Source organism: Taeniopygia guttata, chromosome 30, assembly GCF_048771995.1.
Source record: "Taeniopygia guttata chromosome 30, bTaeGut7.mat, whole genome shotgun sequence".
Taxonomy (NCBI): Eukaryota; Metazoa; Chordata; class Aves; order Passeriformes; family Estrildidae; genus Taeniopygia; species Taeniopygia guttata.
This window is the reverse complement of record NC_133055.1, coordinates 5,536,078-5,553,849: the sequence shown is the minus strand read 5'-3', so window position 1 is coordinate 5,553,849 and position 17,772 is coordinate 5,536,078. Positions and strand designations below refer to the sequence as shown.

The window sequence follows — 17,772 nt, the reverse complement described above, 5'->3', positions numbered from 1 at the left end:
GCCCTGGTGTTGCTGCAGGGCCTGAGTGCTCTCGGGGCCGGGCACAGTCCTGGGGGTGGCAGTGCCAGGGCTGCAGCAGGGACAGGCCATGGCCACTGCTGGGGCAGCGCTGACGCCTCAGGCCAGGCCCTGGGGGCTCCAGGCTCCTTGCCCAGGCTCTCTCAAGAAAACGGCCAGGCCAGTGCTCAGCACAGAAAACCCCCGTGAGCAGCCCCAGGCTGGCCGTGGGCAGGCTGGGGGCAAACAGCACGGCTGGTGCTCTGCAAGGGCCCTGGGGGAGACGGGAAGGAGCAGCAGAGCAGGGGCTGATCCATCCCCAGTGCACTGGACAGCCCAGGGCAGCGTCCCAGAGCGTCCTCATGGAGCTGCCAACAACATCCCCCCTCTGCAGCCCTGGCCTCTCCCCCAGCTCACAGAGGTGCTGCATCCTTGCAGGCACAGACACGGCAGCACTGGCTCAGCAGCCCCTGTTTGCATTTCACACAGCAGGCAGGAGCACCCCCATGCTGCTGCTGTGGGGACATGAACCTGAGGGAGCACAAATGCCATCAGCCCCTGGGGCCAGGAAGGGCTGGGGGATGCCAGGGAAACCACTCAGCTTTGTCCTGGCCTCTGCAGTCAGCCAGAAAGTTTGTTCCCATCAGCTGGGAGTTCCCTGTCCCACTGCAGACGCTGCTGCTCAGAGCCAGGGCTGCCTGGCAGCCACCCCCAAACTGCCCTGAGCATTTCCTTGGCTTCACTTTTGCTTTCTTTATTCCCCCTGCTACAGATTTCTTCCTGCTGCCCGCCCCTTTTCCCTCTCCTGCAAGCTGCCCATCCCTGTTTGCTCTTTCCTCTCTGGCCTCCAGTTCCCAAATTGGCACCAGAACCTCTTTTAGGGAGCAGGATAATCCTACAAGTGCTTCAGGAATTGTCTACAGGCTCCTGCAGTTCTCCCTGCTGCTCCGTTGTCAGAGGCACCCCAGGCCAGGGGGGCACATCTGGGCTGCTGTGTCTGGCTGTGGGGCTCCCTGTTCTGGGCAAGGAGCTGCAGAGGCTCTGCAGGACTGACAGGATGGGCTTTGGGGCTGTGAGGAGAAGCTGAGGGACCTGGGTCGATGCATCTTCTGAGGAGGAGGCCCAGGGCTCCTCCTGCAACTGCTCCAAGGGTGGATTCAGAGAATCACAGAATCAGCAAGGTTGGAAAAGACCTTGGAGATCATCAAGTCCAACCTGTGCCCTGACACTGCCTTGTCTCCCCTGAACCTTCTCTTCTCCTGGATAAACAACCCCAGCTCCCTCAGCTGCTCCTCACAGGAATTGTGCTCCACACACCTCACTAGTCTTGTTGCCCTTCTCTGGACATTCTCCACCCCTCCATGTCCTTACTTAATTGGTGGCCAAGAACTGGACACAGCACTCGAGGTGCTGCCCAACCAGTGCTGAACACACAGGAAGAATCACTGCCCTGGTCCTGCTGGCCACACCATTCCTGATCCAGGCCAGGAGCCATTGGCCTTCTTGGCCACCTGAGCACACTGCTGGCTCATGTCCAGCCTGCTGTCCATTTGTCCCTCCTGGCCCCTTTCTGCCTGGCTGCTGTCCAGCCACTCTGTCCCCAGCCTGTAGCGCTGCAGGGGTTGTTGTGGCCAAAGTGCAGGACCCGGCACTTGGACTTGTTAAACCTCACCTTGTTGGGTTTGGGACCTCTGCAGAGTCCTCCTACCCTCCAGCAGATCAACATTCCCAGCCAGCTTGGTGTCACCAGGGTTCCATGAGGCCCCAGAGTGTCCCAATGGTCTCCATGATTCCATGAGGCCTCCCAGTGTCACAATGTCCCTTTGGTTCCATGGGACCCCTTGGTGTCACAAAGTCCCTTGGATCCTTGGGCCCTGCAGTGTCACAGTGGCCCCTTGGTCCCCCAGGGCCCTGCAGTGTCACAGTGGATCCTTGGTTCCAGGAGGTGTCACAGTGCAGCAATGGTCTCCTCGGTTCCACGGTGTCACAATGGCCTCTTGGTCCCAAGGAGCACTCCATTCCCAAAATTGCTTCCTTCATTCAAGAAATACTTGCATTGTCACAATGGCCTCTTGGTTATACAAGGTGCCCTCATGTCATAGTGGTCTTTGTTGTCCACGAAGCCCCAGAGAGTAACACTGACCTCCTGGTTCAGTGCAGTGTCACTTGGCCTTGTAAAACCTCACCTTGTTGGATCCAGCCTGTCCAGGTCTCCATGTAGAGCCCTCCTACCCTCCAGCAGATCCATACTCACACCCAGTTAGGTGTCATCTGCAAATTTGATGATGCTGGACTCAGTCCCCTCATCCAGATCATCAGTGTAGATATTGAAATCCACGCTGGCTGGCTCTGACCCCTCAGCCCTCCTGTGGGTGCCCTGGGGTGGCACTCAAGGTGATCTGTTCCATAACCTTGCCAGGCACCGTGCTCAGCCTGACAGGCCTGGAGCTCCCCAGATCCTCCTTCCAGCCCTTCCTGGGGATGGGCTCACATTGGCACCTCCAGTCCTCTGGGACCTCCCTGGTGAGCCAGGACTGATGGTAAATGATGGAGAGCAGCTTGGGGAGCTCATCCACCCACACCCTCATCCCCCTAGGCTAGATTCCATCCTATACACCTGTGAGAATCTGAGTGCTTCAGCTCATCACCAGCTGCTTCCTCCTGGATCACAGGGGGCTGTGCTGCTCCCTGTCCCCATCTGCCAGCTCAGAACACTTGTCCTGAGGACAACCTGTGTACTTGTTGAAAATTGAGACAAACAAGGTGTAAAATCGTTTAGCCTTTTCCTTCTCTTTAGTTACTTTATCTTTAGTTCCCTGTGTTCCCAGTTCACTGCATCCAATAAAGAATAGAGATTCTCCTTCTCCCTGCCTTTGCTACAAAATTTTATGTAAAACTTTTTTACAGAAATCAACAGGTTAAGTTCTATTTGAGCTTTCACCTCTCTAATTGTCTTTCTGCATAGCCTAAGGGCATTGTAAAACACTTCCTGTGTTGCCACTCCTTTTTTCCTCTGAGTTCCCAGGAAAACCGTATGGGCAGCCAGGACAGTAATTTTCATCACTAGCTCATCTTTTGCCACACTGGGATAGGCAGCTCCTTCCCCATTAAGACAGCTTTCTTGAAATATGTTCATCCTTCCTAAACCCCTTCTTTTTAAGGGCAGCTTTTGTTTAAAATATCAGTACCTGATTCAGTACTCCCCAAATCAGAATCCTAAAAAGGCCAAAGTCTGCCCTTCCTAATTCCAGTGTAGAAGTTTTGTTGCTGCCCTCTGCAGAGCTTCCTGCCCCCCAGCTCAGCCACACTCCCACCAGCTTGGTGTCACCTGGGAACTGACCAAGGCTGCCCTCTATCCCCTTGTCCAGATAATCAATAAAGAGATGTAAATGGCCGGGCAAAAGTCTCCAGTTCTGGGGATGCCCCTGGATGTGGATCCATTCCTCAGCTGCTCTGAGTGCCAGGGCTTGGATGAGGGAAATGGTGGGGTGGGGATATGGAGGAAGTGTTTTTGATTGTCAGCTGTGAAAAGCCTTGATTTTCATGTCTATTCAGACTGCATTAGGAGGTGCTGGGGATGAATAGCAACTGGACATTGCTGGTCTCAATCTATCAACAGGAAAAGAAAATTTAACAGGAGAAAACTATTATCTTGGCATTGTTTTCAATATAGTAGAGTCATCTTGAATAAACTTTTGAAATCTGTCTAATTAACCACAGAAGAATTGAAGACTTGAATTATTTCCATGGGCATGTCTTGTTTGGGTGTTTTGAACAAGTGTTTATGAGCTTTTCTCTCTGAATTCCTGAACAGAAGAGCTCAAGGAAGAAGAGGTCTGTGGAGTAGGAAAATTCATCAGCAACCCCCAAGGGTTGAGGATCCATGCCCATCAGAGCAGCAATGAGCAGAAATGGGCACAGCTTTGTGGCTGCCCCAGCTCTGGGATGGGCCCTGGGCCTGGAGCAGGAGCAGCTCTGGAGGGCCCCAAGGCCGGGGCTCTTGTGCTGGCCTGGGCAGATGGGATGGCAGGAGGGGCTGCAGAGCTCTCAGCACCTCAGCCAGAGGGGAGCAGGGCAGCCAGGGAGCTCCTTTGGCCTTGGCCAAGCCCCTTCCCCCATGGTGGGGCTGAGTCCTGGCTGAGCTGCAGCTGCTGCTGTGCCCTTGGCAGGGGCTGAGGCAGTGGGGCAGTGCCCAGAGCAGCCTGGCCTGAGCAGAGCTGTGGGGCCAGAGCCGGCTGGGCTGTGCTGGGGAGAGGCCCTTGGTGCTGCCCAGAGCTCAGGGCAGCTGGCAGAGCTTGCAGGGAGCTGGGCTGGGCTGGGAGAGCCTGGCACAGAAACCATCAGTGTCCATCTCAGCCTGGCTGAGCGTGCAGGGGCAGGACTCAGCCCAGGCCTTGTGGGGCAGGGCCAGCGCCTGGGCAAGGCATTGAAAACAGGCAAGAGCCCGAGAGAGGAGGCTGCTCTGTGCCCTTGGGGCATGGACAGAGCAGGGAGGGGGCCCAGGACATTTGTCAGCGCCAGCCTCTGTCTGTGCCAGCCCTTGGCAGCCCTGGCTGCTGAGCCCAGCTCTGCCCTGGGCTGAGTTTGGCTGTGGCCCAGCTCCATCCTCCTGCGGGGCTCAGGGCCTGTTCCCAGCCATGGCCAGCCCTGGCCGGCCTCTCTGCTGGCCCCGAGGCCGGCAGAGCCCGGGGCAGGGCTGTCTGTGCAGCCCCACAGGTGCCACGGGCTCTGCAGGAGCTGGCAGAGGCTGCCCAGCAGGGAGGCCATGGGGCACAGAGCCCCAAGGCTGCCCAGGGCCCCACAGCACAGGGGCCGTGCCCAGCCGCAATGCTCCTGTCCTGGGCTGGGCTGCACAGGGGCTGTGGCACCATGGCTGGGCCGGCACAGGGCCACAAAGGGGCCACGCAGCCGCTGCCGGGGCTGGCAGCAAGGCCGGGCACAGACAAGGAATTGCTGAGCATGGCCTGTGCTGGCCAGGGCTGACTGTGCCAAAGGCAGAGCTCAGCTGCCCTTGGGGGCTGCAGGAACACTCAGGAGCCCAAAGAGCCTCCATGGCTGTGCTGGAGACCAAGGCTGGAGCAGGGAAATGCAGGGCTGCTGTGCCATGGGGAGGGCATGGAATTCCAGCACACACCTCAGCTCTCTGATGGTCCCGGCACCGTGCTGGGCCCTGTTCCAGACTGGAGCAGGGCAGATGTTGATGGCACAGGAGCCCTGCGGGGCTGGCAGGGACCTGCAGCTTGCAAGGTGCTCTGCTCTCCCTCAGCTCCTCTCTGAGAGATCCAACCCCAGCTCGGCACCTCAGGGCACAAGTGGCACTGCCTGGTCATGGGCACACAGCTGATGTCAGCCTGGAAAGGGGCACAGGTTTTAATATTTGTACATTTCATATTATACAAGGACATTTTTATTATCTCGGTCACATGAGTACTTAATACCAAAGTTTTCCCTGCAGGAACAGGAATTTCCTGGAGATGTACTAATGGCAGGAGGAGAAATACTGATCTTTCCTTCTACTTGTGTCACCAATATTCTGTTCATTATTCCCTCTCCCTCTTCCTTCAGGTGTTTCCAGCTCTTCTGTTTAAATGGCCAATGTCAAAGGACATCTCTTCACTAGATCAGCTGGATCTACGTCCTTCCTTTTGCTCCCAGATTTCCTACTCCAGGTGCTCTCTGGTCACTCAAGTGACTCTCAACTGATTGGTTGCATACTTTGAGGTTTAGGAAGTTGTCCAATCTTTCCGAAGTTCAAATAAATATCACATTAGTCAACATCTTACTTAGATTTATATCTATCACACAATTATCTTTGCTTATGTCTTTGTCTACAACTGTTCCTGTACAGAAATCCCTTGGGGATGGGGACATGTCAGATGCTGCTGGGACATCACAGAGAGCTGAGGGAAGAGCTGTGATGGTTATTAAACTGTTCAAATGTTCAACTTGTGTTTGCTGGCAAGAAACCTTTCTGTGCCTCTGAGTGTCACCAGTCCCTGAGCCCAAAGGATACAAACCTGATGAGTTGTGGTTCCCACTGCAGGGGCACTTGGACCTTGGCTCTGCACAGGAGAGCTCTTCATCCACTTTCCCTCTTTTCCTCCCTCTGGGCATGGAGGCAGCTCCTGACTTCAGCCTGTGACTCGTGTGTGCAAAGAGCAAATCTGGGCAGAATCGAGGCAGGGAGGGTTTTGGGGGCCTTGGGATCTGTGCTGGGCACAGAAGGTGTTTTCCATTGCTCTGAGACTGTCTGCTGTGCAAAGTGGATTTAATATCCAGCAGAGGAATGGCTTTTGCATTTGATGGAGCTGTGCCTTCCCTTGGCTTTGTTGGCTGGCAATAAATGAACATCCCTCTGTGTCTTGGGATGCTCCTTCTCCAACGAAAGCAGGTTGGGAGTTGGAGCCATGGAGCTGAAACCTGCAGGTGCAGCCTGGGCTGGAGGGAGCTCAGATTTGCACAAGGCTGCTCTGAGTGCCAAGGCTTGGATGGGGGAAATGGTGGGGTGGGGGTAGGGACAGAGTCTGATGGATTGTCAGCCACAAAGGGTCTTGATTTTCATATCTATGCAAACTGCATGAGGAGGTACTTGGATTCAGTGTCAATTGGAGATTGCACATATCAATGTATTCATAGGGAAAAAAAACCTAAACAGGACCTAAAAAAATGGTTTCTTGCTGCCTGTTTCAATAAAATACATTCACTTCAACTACACTACTGGAATCTACCTAATTAACCCCAAAAGATTTGAAAACTTAAATCAAATTATTCCCAGGGCTTCGCTTATTAAGGTGTTCCGAATGTTAATGAGCTCTGAGGCACTGAATTCCTGAACTGAAGATCTGAAGGCTGAAGAAGCCTCTGGAGCAGTAAAATTCAGCAGCAGCCTCCAAGTTGCTGAGGATGTCAGCAGCCCCCACTGAGGCCATCTGTTGCAGCCATCCCTGCCCAGAGACCCTGGGGGAATGGGCAGACAAGGAGAGTGTCCCTGGGGCTGGGGCAGCAGAACTCAGAGGCACCAGCGGCTCCAGCTGGGAAATGGAGTGTGGGATGGGGCTGTGAAAGCCCTGCCTGGGCTGTGCCAAGCAGGACACACAAGCCCTGACCCCCATCCACTAAAAAACTCTCTCAAGGAGACATTTAAAAGGAATTACAATCTTTTGTGTCCTCTGAGTTGGATGCACTGGAGAAATACCAACAAGAGATTCTCAGGAACTCAAAACAACACAACAGCTTTTGCTGGGAACTTTAGGAAATCAGAGAAACTTTGGCAAAAGATTTAATTTGATTTCAATCTGCAGAAAACACTTCTCAAAGCATTACCTTGGCCCATTCAACTTCACAAACACTACGCCTGTTCAATTTTAAGTTACTCAAAATTTTCAAGAGGACAGAAATAGAAGAAGTAGACACAGAAAGAGAGGAAAAATAAGACTTAGGGAAGCACACACACAGCTACCAACTCCTGGATTCCAGTGGGGTTCAGATGGAAATTCCAAGAGGAGATAGGGTCAAGACGTGTGCTTGCCTTGTGGTCAGCTTTAAATACCCCTTGGTCTTCCTGGGCCCTTCCCCCAGGTGGGACTTGGGGTCATTTGGTCACTCAGGAGCTGGGCTGGGGGCTCCAGAGGTGGCTGTGGAGCATTGCCTGTGCTGTGCCAGGGACTGGCAGACACTGCTGGGCTGGGATAGAGGCTCTAGGGGGATTGGGGTACCAGGGCAGGGCAGTGCTGGGGTTCCAGGGCAGGGCAAGGCTGGACCTGCCCCTTCCTCCCCCGCACATGAAATGTTTCCAGCCAACAATCTCCTCCAGTGTGTTACAACAGGCAACGTTGGAGGTGGAACACCAATTGTGGCCATGAGCACCTGCAGGAGAAGGACAGTTCTTTTCCATAGGAAGGAAAGCACAGACCCCAGTGTTTGGAAGGCAGACGAGAGCCTCACTAGGCCAAGGCCAGAAACACTTGTCAAGAATGGCAGTTTTTATCTGGAGGCAGCCTTTGGATATAGGGAATTTTTGAGACAGAATCCCACTTTTGCCCATGGGCACCTGGAGAAGCAGTTCTTTCCCAAAATAAGGAAAGCATGGAGCCTTCCCCAGTGTTTTGAGGACAGATGGGAGTGGACCCTGATGAAACCATTGCCAACCAGATTTGTCCTGCCAATATTCCTACAGGAACAATCGCTGGATACAAGAAAATTTGGAGGGAAAATCCCAATTCTGTCCATGGGTGTCTGGAGGAGAAGGAGAGTTCTTTTCCATAGGAAGGAAAGAACGGCGCGCCAGTGTTTCAGTAGGTGAGAAGAGACCCTAAACATGCCAAGGTCATCTGGACCAGTCAGGCAGTCCATGGGAGGCCAAGCCAGCCACACATGTTCCGTGTTCTTTTGGTTCCATGGGGCTCTGTGTCACAATTGCACTTTGATTACAAGAAGAAATACAGTGTCACAATGGACCCTTATATCTATGGGGTCCCACAGTGTCACAATAGCTCCTGGGTTCCATGAGGCCCTTTAGTTTCACAATGGTTTCAAAGGTTCCATGAGGCCCTGCAGTGTCCCAGTGATTCCCCAGGCCTCACATGACAGGTGTCTTCTCTGTTCCATGAGCCCTGTAGGGTCACAATGGACCTTTGGACCCTGCTGGTTTGCAGTGTCACAATTGTCTCCTTTGGCTCCACAGTGTCACAATGGACGACTGACGACACGAGGCCCTGCGATGTCACAATGGAGCTTTGGTCCCATGCAGCCTTGCAGTGCCACAAAGGCCTCTTGGTTTCATGAGGCCCCACAGTGTCACAATGGTCCCTTGGTCTCAAAGGCCCCACAGTGTCACAATGGTCCCTTGGTCTCACAGGACCCCACAGTGTCACAGTGGTCCCTTGGTCTCACAGGCCCCACAGTGTCACAATGGTCCCTTGGTCTCACAGGTCCCACAGTGTCACAATGGTCCCTTGGTCTCACAGGCCCACAGTGTCACAATGGTCCCTTGGTCTCAAAGGCCCCACAGTGTCACAATGGTCCCTTGGTCTCACAGGACCCCACAGTGTCACAGTGGTCCCTTGGTCTCACAGGCCCCACAGTGTCACAATGGTCCCTTGGTCTCACAGACCCCACAGTGTCACAATGGTCCCTTGGTCTCACAGGACCCCACAGTGTCACAATGGTCCCTTGGTTCCGTGGTTCCTGTGCTGGTGCATTCCCCCCTCCCCTTCTCAGGCCGCCCTGCCAGCTGAGAAATGCTCGCTGGGCCTCGGCCTTGGCCAGCAGCCCCTGGGCTCAGCTCCTCTGGAGCTCATCACAAACCCTGTCTGCTCCAGGCACTGCTGCTGCCCAGCCAGCTCCTGGCTGCTTTAGGAGCAGCCCTGGGAACTGTTTGTGTTCCCTCAGTGGCACAACATCCCTGTTCTCACCCTTCCAAAGAAAGCTGCTGATGCCAAGTGCGGCCAGGACGAAACATGGCTGGGACTGAAGCCCCTCTCTTGAGGCCCTACAAACAGCGCTCCAAAAGGAGCCCTTGGAGCTCTCCTGGGCCAGTGACTCCCTCTGAGTGGGGCCTCTCCGGGCTGGGAACTCTCCCGTTTGCTGCACTCAGGGAAACCCGAACAACGAGGGAGCCTGGGCCGATCCCCCCACTCCTCCAGGCTCAACCCTTCCCCGCTGGGAAGATGCCAAAGCATTCACAGGGAGCATTTCCCTGTCCTCAGGGGAATTTCTCACAGGTGCCCTGCACTGACTCTCTGTGTCTGTGTGCACACAGGAGTGCCTGTGCTGGGGAAATGTGGCAGAAATGCTGCTCTTGGAGGGTTCTGAGTTCCTTGGGTAACTGAGCCAGTCAGGCCTTGTAAGTAAGGTTAAATCAAATGGTCTAAGTGACACTGTAGTCCCCTTGATTCCATGAGGTCCTGCCATGCTCTAATGGCCCCTTGGTTCCAGTGCGTCCCAAAGTGTCAGAACAGTCTCCATTGTTCCATGAGGCCCCAGAAAGTCACTGTGGTCCCCTTGGTTCCACAGGGCCCCACAGTGTAACAATGGACTCTTGGCTCCATGAGGTGCCACGCTGTGTCACAATGGCTCATGGTTCCATGAGGCCGCACAGTTTAACAATGGTCCCTTGGGTCCATGAGGCCTTCCCGTGTCACAATGGACTTGGGATTCCATGAGCTTTCCTACTGCCAAAAACAGTCTCCCTGGTTCCACAGTGTCCCCATGGTCCCTTTGTTCCATGAGGTTCCATAGCAGAACCTTGGTTCCATGGCCACCTTGGTTCTGTGTGACCTTGCAGTGTCACAATGGACCTGTGGTTCCACGAGGCCTTGCTGTGTCACAATGGCCCCTTAGTTCCAAGAGGTTTCTCAGGGTCACAATGGTCTCCTTGGATCCATGGTGTCACAATGGACCATTGGTTCAATGTGGCCCCAGTGTGCCAAAATGGATTTTGGTTCCATGGGGTTCTGCTGTGTCACCATGGACCCTTTGTTCCATGAGTTTGGGCAGAGTCACAGCTGACTCCTGGGTTCTGTGAGGCCCCATGGTCACCAAATCTCTGAAATATCAGAACAAGGTTCTTTAACACTAATTTGCTATTTAAGAGGGGATCATTTATTCAGGCCTTGAGTCTAGTGAGGGATAACTCCTAACCTTATGTGGACATGTAAATCTACCAGTGTGTTGCTTATACACAGTCACTAAATGTGAATTACAATTTACCCATTTCCATAAAACCCACCCCAAGTTCCCAGGTTCAGTCCTTGCTTTTTCTATCACTGCATTCTTGAGCCAGATGTCTTCTACACTTCCAACTGTCCTTGCTGGAAAAGCAGCTCCTGCACACCTTGTTCCTGTGTTAAAAGTTCACAGGCATGGTAAAAATGGAATTAACCCTTTTGGTATCAAGGCCAAGGCTTTGTGTGGCCAGGCAGGGGCAGCAGGAGGCAGAGCTGCCAGCAAAGGAAGGGCCAGCGAGGTGGGGCAGCTGGGGGATGAGGACAGCCTGAAGGGACAGAGGCACAGGGCAGGGACACCGTGGGACAGCCTGGGCTGCAGAGGGCACAGGGATGTGCAGCAGCTGCAAGGCCCTGACAGAGCCAACCTGTGCAGCACTTTGGCCATGGCTGCTGGCCCGGGGCTGAGGCCATGAGGGGACAAGTGACCCTTGCAGCCCTGGGGCCTCAGTGCCTCCTTGTCCCTGCTCAGCAGCCTGGCAGGGGCCGCCCCATGGTCCTGCCCTTGGCATGGCACATCCCCACATCCCAGTGCCCATCCTGGGAAGAGCCCTGAGCAATGAGGGAGGGACAGGATCTGCCTTGCCAGGGGCTGAGGCTCAAGCCTGTGCCCTTTGCATTCCTGAAACACATCCAGGTTTGCTCAGCACCAGAGACACCTTTCCCTTGCTTGTCCCCAGCTGTCATCTCTGCCTCCAGTGTTCTGCTCTGACTGGGGATACTTTCTCATTGTGTCCCTCCGTGGGATCCATTAAAACTTTGGAGTTTGATTCTGACTTCTAATTCTTGAGAAGTTTTTTGAACACTCTCTCAGGGACTGAGTTTTATGTAAACAACACCAAAGCCCCGAGAGAGTCATTAAATCTGGGTGCTCTGTCTGTGCTGCTGAGCTGGGCTGGGCTCCTGGCACAAAGGCAGGTCCTGCCAATCCAAGAAGAGCTTCAAAAAGACATTTCTCCTGAGGAGCAGCTCCTCTCCCAACCCAGCAGGGCTGAGGGCTTTGCCTGTAGGTACCTGAGAGCACTGAAGCTGACAGAGGCTCAGAGCAGCTGGAAGGACAATTCTGAGCTCATTCATGGAAAATCTTCACCACTTCTGACACAGTCAGTCTCTGGCTGCAGGGACCTCCTGAAGCTGACCCAGGACAGGACTGATGTGACTGTAAGGATGGCTCTGCTGCCGTTTCTGTTTTGGGGGAGGATGTGCTCCAGAGTGGGGCTGTCCTGGGCACTGTCAGAGGGACAGGGCAGGATGGCTCCTGCTGCCAGGGACGGCTGCAGGGGGTGAAGCTGGGGCTGCAGCCAGGGCTGCCCAGGGCTGTCCTGCAGAGCAGCTCCTGCAGCCCTCAGGGCTCTTGGCCAGCCCAGGGGATGTGCCACCTGCCAGGGACAGCTCTCAGCCTGCCTGGCAGCTCCCCATGGACTGTGCAGGGGAGAAGCTGTAGCTGGAAGGAGTGACCCCCATCAGGGCAGGTTCCTCCTGTGGTGGAGATGGTGCAGCACAGCCAAGGCTGCCCTCAGATTTCTCCTAAAGGGAAGGGAAAGGGGCTGTCAGCTTTGTCTGTGTCACTGAGACTCCCACACTGTCATCCTGGGCATCAGCAGATCGGCGTCAGATCTCCCTCAGAAAGTGCCTCCTCACCCTCCTCTACCTACAGAGAGCAGCAGCAGCACCTTGGCTGGCAGCATCTCTGTTTTTCTGCCCTGCTTTTAAGGCCCAGGGAGATATCCCTGGGCAGTGCCCTGTGCTGGGAGGGGTCTAAAGGGCAGAGCTGAGCCCCCAGGGCAGGGCTGGGCTCTGGCAACACTGGCAGGGACAAGGCTTGGATAGAGAGAAACAGCTCCCAGTAGGCACAACTCCAGGCAGCAGAGAGCCAGAGGAATCCTCGATATGGCTTCCTGTTAGGCAAAAAAGGAAAAAAAGGAGAAAAGTGATTAGGGAAATTTATTTTGAAATTGGTGCAAACAAAATTTCACTGTATTTTTCAGGGATTTTTAAAGTTCAATCACCCTGAAATAAAGGAGATGAAATGACCAAAGCGCACGTATGTGGAGACCAGCAGGTCTGATGGCACTGGGGCACAGGGAGCCCTGTTTTCCCTCTGGGCTCCCCAGTGTTCAGTCTGAGAGCAATGCTGAAGATGAGGCAGTAACTCAGCAGCAGAAACACAAACTCAAAAATTAAAAAACTGTCTAGTGAATCTCCCTCAGAGGAAGAGAAGGAATTTTGAAAGGATTCCAAATAAAATACATAGGACGGACACAAAGAATTTGACCCTATCTTGTCAATGCCTTTTTCAACATTCCATGATGCCCAGAGGGAAGAAATGTCCAACAGCAGCTCCATCAGCCACTTCCTCCTGCTGGCACTGGCAGACACGCGGCAGCTGCAGCTCCTGCACTTCTGCCTCTTCCTGGGATCTCCCTGGCTGCCCTCCTGGGCAACGGCCTCATCATCAGCGCCGTAGCCTGCGGCCACCACCTGCACACGCCCATGTTCTTCTTCCTGCTCAACCTGGCCCTCAGCGACCTGGGCTCCATCTGCACCACTGTCCCCAAAGCCATGCACAGTTTGCTCTGGGACACCAGCACCATCTCCTACTCAGGATGTGCTGCACAGCTCTTTTTCTTCCTGTTCATCATCTCAGCAGAATTTTCTCTCCTGACCATCATGTGCTACGACCGCTACGTGTCCATCTGCAAACCCCTGCACTATGGGACCCTCCTGGGCAGCAGAGCTTGTGCCCACATGGCAGCAGCTGCCTGGGCCAGTGCCTTTCTCTATTCACTGCTGCACACAGCCAATACATTTCCCCTGCCCCTGTGCCATGGCAATGTCCTGGGCCAGTTCTTCTGTGAAATCCCCCAGATCCTCAAGCTCTCCTGCTCACACTCCAAACTCAGGGAAGTTTGGCTTATTGTCCTAAGTGCTCTTCTATATTTTGGCTGTTTTGTGTTCATAGTTTTCTCCTATGTGCAGATCTTCAGGGCTGTGCTGAGGATCCCCTCTGAGCAGGGACGGCACAAAGCCTTTTCCACCTGCCTCCCTCACCTGGTTGTGGTCTCTCTGTTTGTCAGCACTGTCATGTTTGCTCACCTGAAGCCCCCCTCCATGTCTTCCCCATCCCTGGATCTGTCCCTGTCAGTTCTGTACTCGGTGGTGCCTCCAGCCCTGAACCCCCTCATCTACAGCCTGAGGAACCAGGAGCTCAAGGCTGCAGTGTGGACACTGATGAATGGATGCTTTCAGGGACATTAAACTGCTGGCCAATTTCTGCAAATCATTGTAATAAAAGTCATCTTTGATACTTCGATGTGGTTTCTGTTTGGAGGCTCTTTTTCTTTGTTTTACTTTTTTAATCTTGTCCACAATTAAATCACATGGTTTGTGCCATTTCTCTTTTTGATTCTCTCCACCTTCCCTGTGCCCAAAGACTGTGTCAATGAGGGGCTGTGCTCTTGGTGTCTTTAAAGGAAATAAAGGATCTCCCAAGCACAGTTTTCTGCAGAGATGCCCTTTTGTTGCCTTCTCTGGAGCTGCAGCAGCAATGTCTGTGTGCAGAGCTGGGGCAGATCAGTGCTGGCACAGCAGCTGTGCCCAGGAGCAGTAGCACTTGGTGCTGCCAGTGCTGCCCCCGTGGCCCTGATGTTGCTGCAGGGCCTGAGTGCTCTCGGGGCCGGGCACAGTCCTGGGGGTGGCAGTGCTGGGGCTGCAGCAGGGACAGGCCAGTTAATAGAAATAATTTGTAATATATATAATCGTTGATAGTTCTTTTGGGTTTGATTGTGTTTTTTTTTTCATTTTCCCCCTGTGTTTTATTTTTAAAATCTTGTCAACAAAATAAAGCCATTGTTTGTGTAGTTTTTCATTTTATTTACCTCCACCTTCCCTGCGCCCATAGACTGTGTCAAGGAGGGGCTGTGATCTCGGTGGCTTTAAAGGAACTCAAGGATCTCCCAGCAGAGCTTTCTGCAGAGATGCCCTTTTGTTACCTTAACTGGAGCTGCAGCAGCAATGTCTGTGTGCAGAGCTGGGGGCAGATCAGTGCTGGCACAAAAGCCCTGGTCCTGCTGGCCACACCATTCCTGATCCAGGCCAGGAGCCATTGGCCTTCTTGGCCACCTGGGCACACGGCTGGCTCATGTCCAGCCTGCTGTCCATCAGTCCCTGCAGGTCCCTTTCTGCCTGGCTGCTGTCCAGCCCCTCTGTCCCCAGCCTGTAGCGCTGCAGGGGTTGTTGTGGTCAAAGTGCAGGACCCGGCACTTGGACTTGTTAAACCTCACCTTGTTGGGTTTGGGCCCTGGATCCAGCCTGTCCAGGGCCCTGTGCAGAGCCCTTCTACCCTCCAGCAGATCCACACTCACATCCAGCTTGGTGTCATCTGCAAAGATGTCCTTGGTTCCATGTGCCCCTTCAGTGTCACAATGTCCCTTTGGTTACACCAGGCCCTGCACTGTCACACTGGTCTCCTTGGTTCCATGGGGCCCCAAAATGCGACAATGGACTCCTTGGTTCCATGGGGCTTCACCGTGTCACAATGTTCTCGTTGGTGCCACAGTTTCACAGTGGCCCCTCGGTTCCATGGGGCCCCAGGGTGTCACAAAGGCCCCATGGTCACATGAGGTCCCACACTGTCACAATGCTCTCTGTGCTTCCACAAGTCCCCTCAGTGTCACAATGGACTCCTTGTTTCCACGAGGCCACACAGTGTCACAAGGGCCTTCCAGATTCCTGGAGGCCCCAGAGTGTCACAGTGGCCCCTTGGTTACACAAGGTCCTGCAGTGTCACAATGTCCCCTTGGTTCCATGAGGCCCCACAGTGTCAGAAGGGCCCCTTGGTTCCACTGGGCCCTGGACTCTCCCAGTGCTCTCCTTGGTTTCGCAGTGTCACAATGGTGAAACCCCTCGGTTACACGAGGCCCCGCAGTGTCACAATGGCCTCTGTGGTTCCACCAGGACCCAGTGTCACGGGGACTCTCTGGTTCCATTGGGCCCCAGAGCACCACAATGGAGCCCTGGTTCTATGGGGCTGCACAGTGTCACCATGGTCCTCTTAGTTCCACCAGGCCCTGCAGGGTCACAATGGCCCCAGAGTGTCCCAATCATCACAGAATGACAGAATCAAATAGGCTGGAAAAGAACTTTGGGATCATCAAGTCCAACCAATGCCCTAATACTGCCTTGTCACCCAGACCATGCCACTGAGTGCCACTGGAGAGGGACAGTGACTCTGCCACCTCCCCCCTGGCCTGCCCATTCCAGTGCCCACTCAGCCTTTCTGTGAAGAACTTCTTCCTCTTGTCCAGCCTAAACCTCCCCTGGTGCAGCTGAAGGCTGTGTCTTCTTGTCCTGCCCTCCAGCAGATCCACACTCACACCCAGCTTGGTGTCACCTGCAAATTTGGGGATGGTGGGCTCGATCCCCTCCCCCAGATCATCGGTGAAGATGTTAAACAGGACTGGGCCCAACACAGATCCCTGGGGACAGCACCAGGGACTGGACACCAGCTGGGTGCAGCACCATCCCCACCCCTCTCTGGGCCCAGCCTCCAGCCAGCTCTTCCATCTCCCAGCCAGGAGGGAACCTGGCCAAGCCGTGGGCTGCAGCTTTTCCAGGGAATGCTGTCAGAGACAGTGTCCAAGGCTTTGCTGAAGTCCAGATGGACACATCCACAGCCTTTCCCACATCCACAGGTGGGTCACCTGGTTATAAAAGGAGATCAGGGTGCTCAGGCAGGACCTGCCCCTCTTAAATCCACGCTGGCTGGCTCTGACCCCTCGGCCATCCTGTGGGTGCCCTGTGGTGGCACTCAAGGTGATCTGTTCCATAACCTTGCCAGGCACCGAGGTCAGGCTGACAGGCCTGGAGTTCCCCAGATCCTCCTTCCAGCCCTTCTTGGGGATGGGCTCACACTGGCACCTCCAGTGCTCTGGGACCTCCCTGGTGAGCCAGGACTGATGGTAAATGATGGGGAGCAGCTTGGGGAGCTCATCCACCAGCTCCCTCATGCCCCTAGGATGGATCCCATCCCATCCCATACACCTGTGAGCGTCTGAGTGGCTCAGCCACCAGCTGCTTCCTCCTGGATTACAGGGGGCTGTTCTGCTCCCTGTGCCCATCTGCCAGCTCAGGAGAACTCTTGTCCTGAGGACAACCTCTCCATATACTGAAAATTAAAAGAATCAAGATATTAAGTAGCCTGGCCTTTTCCTTATCTTTTGTTAGTATATTTTCCACGCATCCAATAAAGAGCAGAGGTTCTCTGTATACCACATTTTGCTAATAATTTATTACTAGACATATTTTTTATTCTTTTTCACAGAAGTGTCCAGGTGAAGCTCTAATTGAGATTTCACCTCTTTCCTTTTTTTTCTGCATGACATAACAACTTCCTTAAACACTTGCTAAGTTGCCTGACCTTCTAGCCAAAGTTAATGCACCCTCTTGTTTCCCTTGAATTCCCACAAAAGCTCCATGGGCAGCCAGGACAGTCATTTCCCTCACCAGCACATCTTTTGCCACACTGGGACAGGCTGCTCCTTCCTCCTTAAGATTGCTTTCTGGAAATGTGTCCATCCTTCCTGGACCCTTTTGTTTTTAAGGGCTGTTTCCCATTAAAAAATAATCAGTACCTGATTTGGTACTCCCCAAATCAGCATCCTAAATAGGTCAAAGTCTGCCCTTCCCAATTCCAGTGTGGAAGTTTTGTTGCTGCCCCTTCTTCTTTCACAGATCATGGAAAACTTGTTTATTTCATGGTCCCTGTGCCCCAGGCAGCCTCTGACCCCCACATCTGCCACCAGCCCTTCTCTGTGAACAGCAGGAGACAGAGCTTTCTTTGGGAGTGGAGTGTTACCAAAAATTCAGTAAAACAGAAAACTCTTTAACACCAGTGCAGCATTAAGAAGCAGCATTCTTTATTCAGCTGGATGCACAGGGGATAGCTCCTTCCAAAGCCGAGCATGCTGAGTTCAGGAAAGTTTCTGTTCATATTCTGTATTTTGCACACATATTCATTGATTGTGCTGGACTAAACACACATCTGATAATC

General features: G+C 53.7%; 2 protein-coding genes across 2 annotated transcripts in view; one reads left to right on the top strand and one right to left on the bottom strand.

Moving 5' to 3' along the window:
* The window catches only part of LOC100226816 (uncharacterized), a 1,189,242-nt gene that overhangs the window by 621,085 nt on the left and 550,385 nt on the right, over window positions 1-17,772 (top strand). The window lies entirely within an intron of this gene.
* The window catches only part of LOC121469068 (uncharacterized), a 662,903-nt gene that overhangs the window by 554,318 nt on the left and 90,813 nt on the right, over window positions 1-17,772 (bottom strand). The window lies entirely within an intron of this gene.